Consider the following 8,893-nt stretch of genomic DNA (forward strand, 5'->3'; position numbering starts at 1 on the left):
ATTGTTTAATCTAGTGAAAACCGACTCACCCCCCCCCCCCCGCTCTCAGTTTTCCTTCATTGTTGTTGCCAACATTTCATTCACATTATCAATAAATTCATCTACCTTATCATTTTCATGTGGGTTAGAAGTAGACAACTCATCATATCCTTTGTTCTCAAGGCCTCGTTGATCATGCTCTGGCTTATCTTGTTTTGTTTCATGGGCAATGTCTTCCTTCATGATTTGTACTTGAGGATTATTATCAACATTGTCCATTAGTCCCTCTGGATCCTATACATTTATATCTGAGTGCATTATATTTTCTGTTTCCTATTCTTGATTCATCTCTAATGGTGACATGACCCTAACATCCTCTATTTGTTGTTGTTGATTATCTATTGGTACACTCTCTAGGTTAGTACTAGGTAAATGTTTTGGAGACTCGTTGGCTTGTTGCTTGGATTCCTATTCTTTTACCTTTTGGCATTTTTGCCTACTAAACTCCCTATTGAAATCGTCTCATTTTCCAATTAATTCAGACAAAACTTCTATTTCCTCAAAACCTGGCACACTACCAGCTACTCGGGCCAAGTTATCTAACTTAGTTGAAGCATCCAATTTCTATTTTCCCTTTGTGTCACTAGATTGATTAGTGAGTGGTGGTTCCGAAGATTTCTTTTTCTCACTACCCTGCTTACTTAGGGGTGAATGTTTTGGCTTGTTGGAATCTAATGCAACTCACCTTGTAGTAATTTGGGTCATTCTTCTTCCAGGTTTTGGGATTTTTACAAAGGATTTACTAGGGATTCCTTTGTGTTTCTTTTTACTAATTTGTTTAGATGACCCTTCTTATTTAATTTCTTCAGATATAGAATCCTCCCCATGAGGCTCGTCTTCATCTAGAGAATTATCTTCGGAGGAACCCTCTACAGAAGATTCCTCTTCCTCAAAGGGTTTGGTATCCACATCATCCTGAGAATGGAAAAATGAGTCCCAATTACTAGGAGGAGACAATAATTTCAATTCTCAGACTACCAAAAGTTTTATCAAACCATAGTGGGATAGACAATGGGGTTTACCACTTCTCACCATTTTAGATATTCCTTGCAAGGTATGATATAAAAAATATGGAATATTGATCAACAAACCTTGCTGCAAATGCAACATTAATTTGAAATGTTGGGAAAAACATACTAGAACCTACCTTCACAAGTGATATAGTGAATGATGTATTTGGTGACATCCTTCCAATGTCCTAGTAAGGATTGTAATTTGGTGCCATGTCCAAAAACCATTTCCACAGACTTGCTCCTCTGCAAGAATTTCTTTAGTTTAACCGATCAAAAAAAAAGAATTTTTTTCGTGTTGGCTTTAACTTTGTAGACTTCTTGGATTTATTAGGGAAATATTGTTCTCCTGTCAGTGGTAGCCCAGAAAGTTCAACAATTATTTCCATGGTAACTATAATATCCAACCCTTGAATAGTAGTCTTCTGGTTGCGAAAATTGTGGGCAAATTATAACAAAATTTTCTCATCAAACCCTCTCAATCAATTGAAATAGACATCCCATTGGGCCTTCTAAAATTCTACATATGCTTCAACATGTGATTTCAAACTTTGCAAAGTGGTAGGTTCATGGCGTGGGCAGTGACCTTTTTCCATGTCCACAAAAACTCACTATAGCTTAATTCCAATGACTCAGACAAGTACGTTTATAGTAAATTAGTTAGATCTGACAAGGAATGACGAGAAAATATAATAATGAGGGGTTATAAATGACAATGCATTAAAATGATTACAGTGACAAACCCTCCCCCCAACTGAGTACTTGACCCATCCACGGGGAAACTTGCCATTTGACAGTAGGCAACATAAAATAAAAATAGACTAAGAAAAGAAACTAATAAAAACAAATTACTAATCACCACGAGTGAGAGAGGAACGTAGCGAGCCCAAACAAAAAAAAGGTACATCAACACACATCAAAATGATGGAACAAGGTACGTCTAAGATGGCAGATCTATCGAGATGTGAAAGGAAGTAAGGTGGATGGAAAAATCCAAGAGCCATACAACACAGATGACAAAAACCATGATCACAACATCGGATATAGACATTTAGGCAACAATGATGGAGAGAGACATGGCAAGGGACACATACGCAAAAACTGCCAAAGATCATAAAGAAAATAAACTTGACACAATGGCAAGATGAACAAAGGAAAGAACACAGAGACAAGGCCAAGTCTGAACCATAACAATGCATGCCAAAAGAATTCCTATAAAAAATAGAACAGGAGGAAATTCCAAGGAGGAGGTTCTCGAAAAGAATGAGAGCAGTAGAGCTAAAAGGAAAAGGATGGCTAGAAGTGGTCAAGGCAAGAAGAAAACCACCAAAAATGGTGGGACCACTCAGGGATAGTAAGAGAGAACCCGGTGAAGTGGAAATGCAATGAGGAGAAAAGGAAAGACAACTCCTATCACGAAGGGCGACAAGAGGTTTATTTTGTCTCGATAGCAGACCACTGGTAACCCGATTTTCAACCTACCATCGCCTAGAGGCGTCGGTAACCCGATTTTCACCTCTATGATTATTCAATGGTTAATGTCCGCTAGAAACTAGTTTTCAAATGTTAACTAGCCAACAACTCCCGAAGGTTTTCGCTATTAGATCTTTTATTGCTTTTTTTTTGTGTGTGTGTTTTTGTTTTGTTTTTGTTTTTTATTTTCAATTTTTGATGAGACCAAAAGGAATGACTATAAGTTCCTTCACTATTTCACTAAAGAAAGTTTCTTTAGAGAGAGGTCATTTTTAAAGTTTTAGACGATGTCCTTTGACAACAAGAACTCTTCTTTTAGAGCCCATAGTACAGAGACGCACAACACCATTATCATATATCCTCTCAATTTTGTAAGGCCCAAGCCACTGCATGTCAAAGTTTTCTTTGAAATCTTGAAAATGGAAGTCATACAAGAATACCTAATCAGCTAGCTGAAATGACCTTTGTCGAATGAAGTGATCATGCCAAAGAGCACATTATTTTTTAACCATCTCTGTGTGAAATGGAGCCTCCTAGCGCAATTCATCCAAAGAATGCAATTGAGAAATATGCTCTCTTTGTGCATCAAAAATACCCATACCTAATTGAAGTGCAATGTGAAGAGTCTTAACCTTAAATTTGATAGGGAGGATAATCTTTTTACCATAGAAAATTTCGTAAGGGGTTAGACCTGTGGTGGTCTTCCATGTTGTACAATAGGCCCACACAGCTTCAGGGAGCCACGTGGCCCAATCATGCTTATGAAGAGTAATTGTCTTGGTAAGGATGTTTTCAACTTCATTGTTGGTGACTTCTACCTACCCATTCACTTGAGAATAGGACTTCTGATGTCAAATTTCATATTCATGAACCAAAGAAAAGATGAGATATGAGGTCCTTCATCTATGACTATCTCTCATGGAACTCCAAATCTTGTAAAGATTTATGAATAAAGGAAGTGGGGTACCTTTGTATCCCTGGCATGTTTTAAGGCAACAACTTCAACCCACTTAGTTACATAATCTATACATACAAGGATATATTACTTGTTCTTTGATGGTGGGTTAATTGGTCCAACAAAATCCAAGCCCCATTTCTCAAAGGGTTCAATAGACAATTGAGGATATAGAGGTATTTCATCAAAGCATTTGGGATGGCCCATACGTTGACATTTATCACAATGATGAACATAGTGCTTATAATCCAAGCCAATAGTCTCCAACAGTAAAAATCTTGGTAGTAGTGTGCTGGGCAACAAAATATCCTTTGCAAGGTTCAGTATGTCATGGCTAAAGTATGTTGAAGACATCATCCTCAATCCATCAATCCATCAATTCCCATGTGAAAGAGCAATCCATCAATCCATGTATACTAACCACTGAGTCCAACCAACTTTCGACATTCCCTGGGAGAGAAGTGTGGAGGAAAACGACATGTGACAAGATAGTTTGCAATGTTAGCAAACCATGGGCTTTTTGCTAAAATGGCAAAAAGATTCTCATCAAGAAAATTGTCATCAACTAGTATCAACTCATCTTGTTGTAGAAATCTGCAACAACATTATCACGACTAGGCTTATCAAGTATATTAATGTCAAATTATAGAAGAAAAAGCTACCACCTAATTACTCTACCAATTACAATAGGTTTATTCATCAAAAATCATATTACAAAATGACCAGTATGAACAAACACTTTATCCCCAATGATATAACAATGAAACTTGTTGATTGCATAAATAATGACTAAGAATTCCTTTTCAGATATCGTGTAGTTTACCTCTGCTCTAGTGAATTTTTTGCTGATGTAGTAAAGAGAGTAGAAAATATTATCTTCCTTTTGTCCAAGCACAACTCCCATAGAACAATCTGAAGCATCAATGCGAATATGAAAAGGTAATTCCCAATTTGGACCTCTAAGAATAGGTGTAGTTACAAGTTTTGTCTTAATGGTATCAAAAGCTTCTTGACATTCTGGTGTCCATGAGAAAGTAACATCTTTGGCTAGTAGAGAAAATAGAGGTGAGGCAATCTTACTAAAGTTGTGGATGAACCTGTTAAGACTCAAATTTGCACCCTACTAAAATACAAGTTTAGTAATTTGGCCTAACATGGGATTCACTTCTGCATGTGGGCAATGCACAACTTGAAATGAAACCTCCGGTTCCTAGGCCGGTTCCTATTGGATAAATCGCCTATTTGCTCTTCTAACAACTGAAAACTTGGTAGGAAAAGGGAAGAGAAAAGGAAAAAAATAAAAATAAACTAAGTAACTAGGTGATTCACCAAACTTTGAGGGAAACTAAAATGATAATGACAGGTCTCTAATTGCAAAAAAAAATTCTATTTTAGTGGGTAACACTTCTGTTCTATATAGGCCTGCATAAATGTTTCACAGAAAGGTCCTAGACTGAGCAATCAAGGAAAATATATATTCACATGAAAGCTCCATGTTCTTGTGGACACAAACTGCAACCTGCAAACAAAATACACTTCTACAACTAGGCTCTTGATGAGACAAAATAACAAGGAATAATACAATTCACTGGTTACCTCTATCAATCATGCTATGAACACAAAGATACAGAAAGAAAAGAAGGCTTGAAAAAGAAACTTAATAAAACCTTGCTCCAAAAGATGCTGTCATCATATATTCAATCTCCAAAATTGAGTTACAGAAAGTATACAAGAAAATATGCTAAGGACAAAATGTTGTCACAAGAGCCTTCTCTGCATAATCAGAACTAACTCCCAAAATAGTGTCTTTAGGCACTAAGTACAAAAACCCCAACTGATTTGGGTCGGATGCAGGAAAAATGCCTCAAAAAGAGGAGTCTAGAAGACACCAAAGAGGGCTATAAACCTGGAAAAGTCTTTCTTAATAAATAATCAACCCAAAAAAGCACTAGAAACAGCCTCAAAACACTTAATCAAATAATAAAGGCTCCCCAAAATGGTGGAAAAGTCCAACTTCGACCCTTTACCTAAAATTGCTCCAACCTCCCTAGATTTGCTCCATTTGGTTTCAAACAACCTCATGTCCCTAAAAAGATGCTCTTGTTTCCAAAAATATCTCAACTCCTTTTGAATGCTTCCCAAGTGATTATGAGTGATCCTATATACTCTCCTTGTGTCTCCCAACTGAAAAGACTTCTTTCAATGAAAGCCTTATCTCTCCTGAATTAACTCCTCCTTCAAAACTAAGTCAAAAGACTTAGTCTCCTTCTTGCATATGAGTATACCTTTTACATTTCGAATAATAATATTTAATTACAATTTATAATTACATTGTAATTAAATATCTTTTACAAATAAAACCAACTTTTGAGATAAGAATGAAAACAAAAATATAATAAAAATAAAACATATTTGATATTTTTTTTTTTTTTTAAAAAAAACATCTATTATCAAATATGTTTGATTTCTATTATATTTAAACATGCAATATCCCAGCGGACTTGAGATTTTTTATCAAATATAACAAAGGGTTTTATAACCCTAAAAATATCTCACTCCCATCGCATTTTTTCATTTTGCAAAATGAAAAACAATTTGGAAGGTTCGCGAGGGGGTTTGGTGCCGCCATGGATGAAGGGTACTGGGCTTCCTGAGTCTTCATCTCTGAATGCAAATCTTTTTTTTTTTCTACAGGTATGTTCACACCACATTTACCAGGAAACTTGCATACACTGCATTTTGCATATATTTTGCCAGGAAAATAACGTGCTGTATCTGTTTGTATATTTTGCACGCACATATTCTCCAGCTTGTTCATAATATTTTGTTGCATTTTCAGCTTCCAGGATTCTTTGCTACCCCAATTTTTTTTGTTTTTTTGTAGCTGGTTGTACTTGTGAGTCCATAGAGTATCCCGACTAAGAAAGAGTGTTTGAGAAAATTTGTTGTACAAAGCATTTATTCAAGATGCTTGAAAACTTTGTAGTGCTCTATTTGCATTAACAAGGCGCTGCAAACTCTTAAATTGCCTTTAATTATTATTGACATTGGGGTTCACTGTATGCTGGAAGACACCTTGCTTGACAGTGGGTTGGTTCTCTCCTCAAATAAATACATGTAGCCCCACTGGGTTTTCTTCTCAAGACATACATGGGATGCCATCCTCATAAGTTCCTCATTTTTGGGTACACAGTTTTCCAAGTCTCGAGGACAGAGTTCCTCCGTTGAAAAAAAATCCCAGGATTAGGAGATGCTTTCTCCTGTTAAATTGATGTAACGTATATGGGCTATTGATTTCCTACAACATGGAATTTGCATTCCGTTGTATTGGAGAATTATAACTCTGATGAAAAATAATTATACTGCTTCACCAAAGAATCACAAGTAACACCGCTCCAACTGCAAGGGTCCAGATCCTCTTTCTTCCATTTGACAAGAACACCATCAGAATCAATGACTTGTGACTTGAAAGCAAGTAAAACTTCACCATCCAGATTTATGGCAGGAGCAAGCTATCTCCATATCTAGTAGAGAACTTCTAGAATCTCTCAAAGTCTGGCTTCTTCAAAAACACACGTTACTTTCTGATTTTCCAAGGTCAAGAGACAACGAGGTGATGTCTCATGCTCTCAGAAATTCTGCAACACTGTATGGCTGCAAAATTTATTGAGTAATAGTATAAAGCTACTCCATATCTAGTAGGGAACTTCTAGAGTTGCGACAGTGCATGGTCCATGACATCCACAAGAAAATCTGAATCTTCCTTTGTGAAGCACATCGGAGGCTTAATTCGAAAGACATTTCCATACATCCCTCCTTTTCCAGCCAGCACTCCCATGTCTTTCAGTTTTTCAAAATACAACTGCAGTTTCTACTTGAGCCGGTGTTTTTTCAACTCGGTCAGTCACCAGCTCAACACCAATCATCAAACCTCGTCCCCTTACATCTCCTATAACTTCATATTTTTCTTGAAGCTCTCTTAAACGGTTGATTAAGTAAGGCCCCACAACAGCACAATGTTCTTGTCTCTTTTCTTTATCCAGGACCTTTAAAACAGCGTGGCCACCAGCAGCACAGACTGGATTTCCTCCAAAAGTATTAAAGTGACATCGTTGTGTCAGCACTTGAGCAATTTCTGGAGTTGTTACAACTGCTCCGAGAGGAAGGCCATTCCCAATTCCCTTAGCCATTGTAACAATGTCAGGAATGACACCCTGTGTTTCAAAGCCCCAATAATGACTTCCCATGCGACCAAACCAGTCTGAACCTCATCAGATATGCAAACACCTCCAGCTTTCCTGACACTTTCATAAACAGGCTTCAAGTAGCCAGGTGCCATTTCTACTGCTCCACCAACACCCTGTATAGGCTCTGCAATAAAGCCAGCAACACGACCAGAGGTTCCAAAATCAATTATGTCTTGGACGTCTTTAGCATATTTTGCACCATCAGAACCAAATGGACCACGATATGGATTTGGGTTGAGGGCATGATGAGCTCCAGTCTACACAACATTATATTTCCACTTGCTCTGAGCTGTCATCCCCATTGTGTTGGCACTTGAACCATTATATGAATTTCTCAGTGATATCATATCATGATTACCAGTGTACAAACGAGCCATCATTGTCGTTAGTTCATTGGATTCTGTGCCCGAATTTGTAAAGAAAACAACCTTAAGATTTCCAGGAAATTTTGCAGCTAATGCCTCTGCAAACTCTGTAATTGCATGATGAAGGTAGATTGTAGTAGTGTGCTGCAAGAGTCTAGTTTGCTTCACAATAGTATCAACAATATCAGGGTGACAATGTCCACAGGACACAGTCACAATGCCTCCAAAAGCATCCAAGTATCGGCGTCCACTCTCATCAAACAAATACTGCATCTTCCCTTCAACAATGTTCAAAGGCTTTTCATAGAAATAGAACATGGAGGGGCATAAGTACTGCTTTCTCTTCTGCAAAATCTCATCTAGGAATGGTCCACTGTAAGGTTGTGGTTTGTAATCAAAAGGAGGCATCTGAGGCAAAGAAAAGCCATGGGTTTCCTTCTTCTCTACAGCAGTAGATATGGCTGCCCCCTTGTTGCTAACAATGCCATTAATCCTCCTCCTCAATAGATTGTTACCTACCCCTTTACCAATATTCAACATTTTTTTTTTATTTTTTTAAGAAAATTGTACTTTTTATGAGATTGTGTTGTATCCTTATTAAATTTCTGACTTTGGCACATGCTGGGATCAATCTTATGTAGAAATGAAGTTCGAGCACGGGCTCGTGACACTCATTTCATTTCCAGTTGATTCTGATTTTATTGAAGTTCACTGTTTGAACATGCATTTAAAACTCAAATACTCTGTTTCTTTACCAATTTGCTGCATTGGATTTTTTATCTTCACGATGTGGTATTGACCCTT

At 37.3% G+C, this 8,893-nt stretch overlaps 1 pseudogene; it reads right to left on the minus strand.

Annotated features, from left to right (window-relative positions):
- Positions 1 to 6,999: 6,999 nt before the first annotated feature.
- Positions 7,000 to 8,629, minus strand: LOC131073800 (alanine--glyoxylate aminotransferase 2 homolog 1, mitochondrial-like; annotated as a pseudogene).
- Between the last annotated feature and the right edge of the window lie 264 nt (positions 8,630 to 8,893).

The sequence above is a fragment of the Cryptomeria japonica genome, chromosome 1 (genome assembly GCF_030272615.1).
Source record: "Cryptomeria japonica chromosome 1, Sugi_1.0, whole genome shotgun sequence".
Taxonomy (NCBI): Eukaryota; Viridiplantae; Streptophyta; class Pinopsida; order Cupressales; family Cupressaceae; genus Cryptomeria; species Cryptomeria japonica.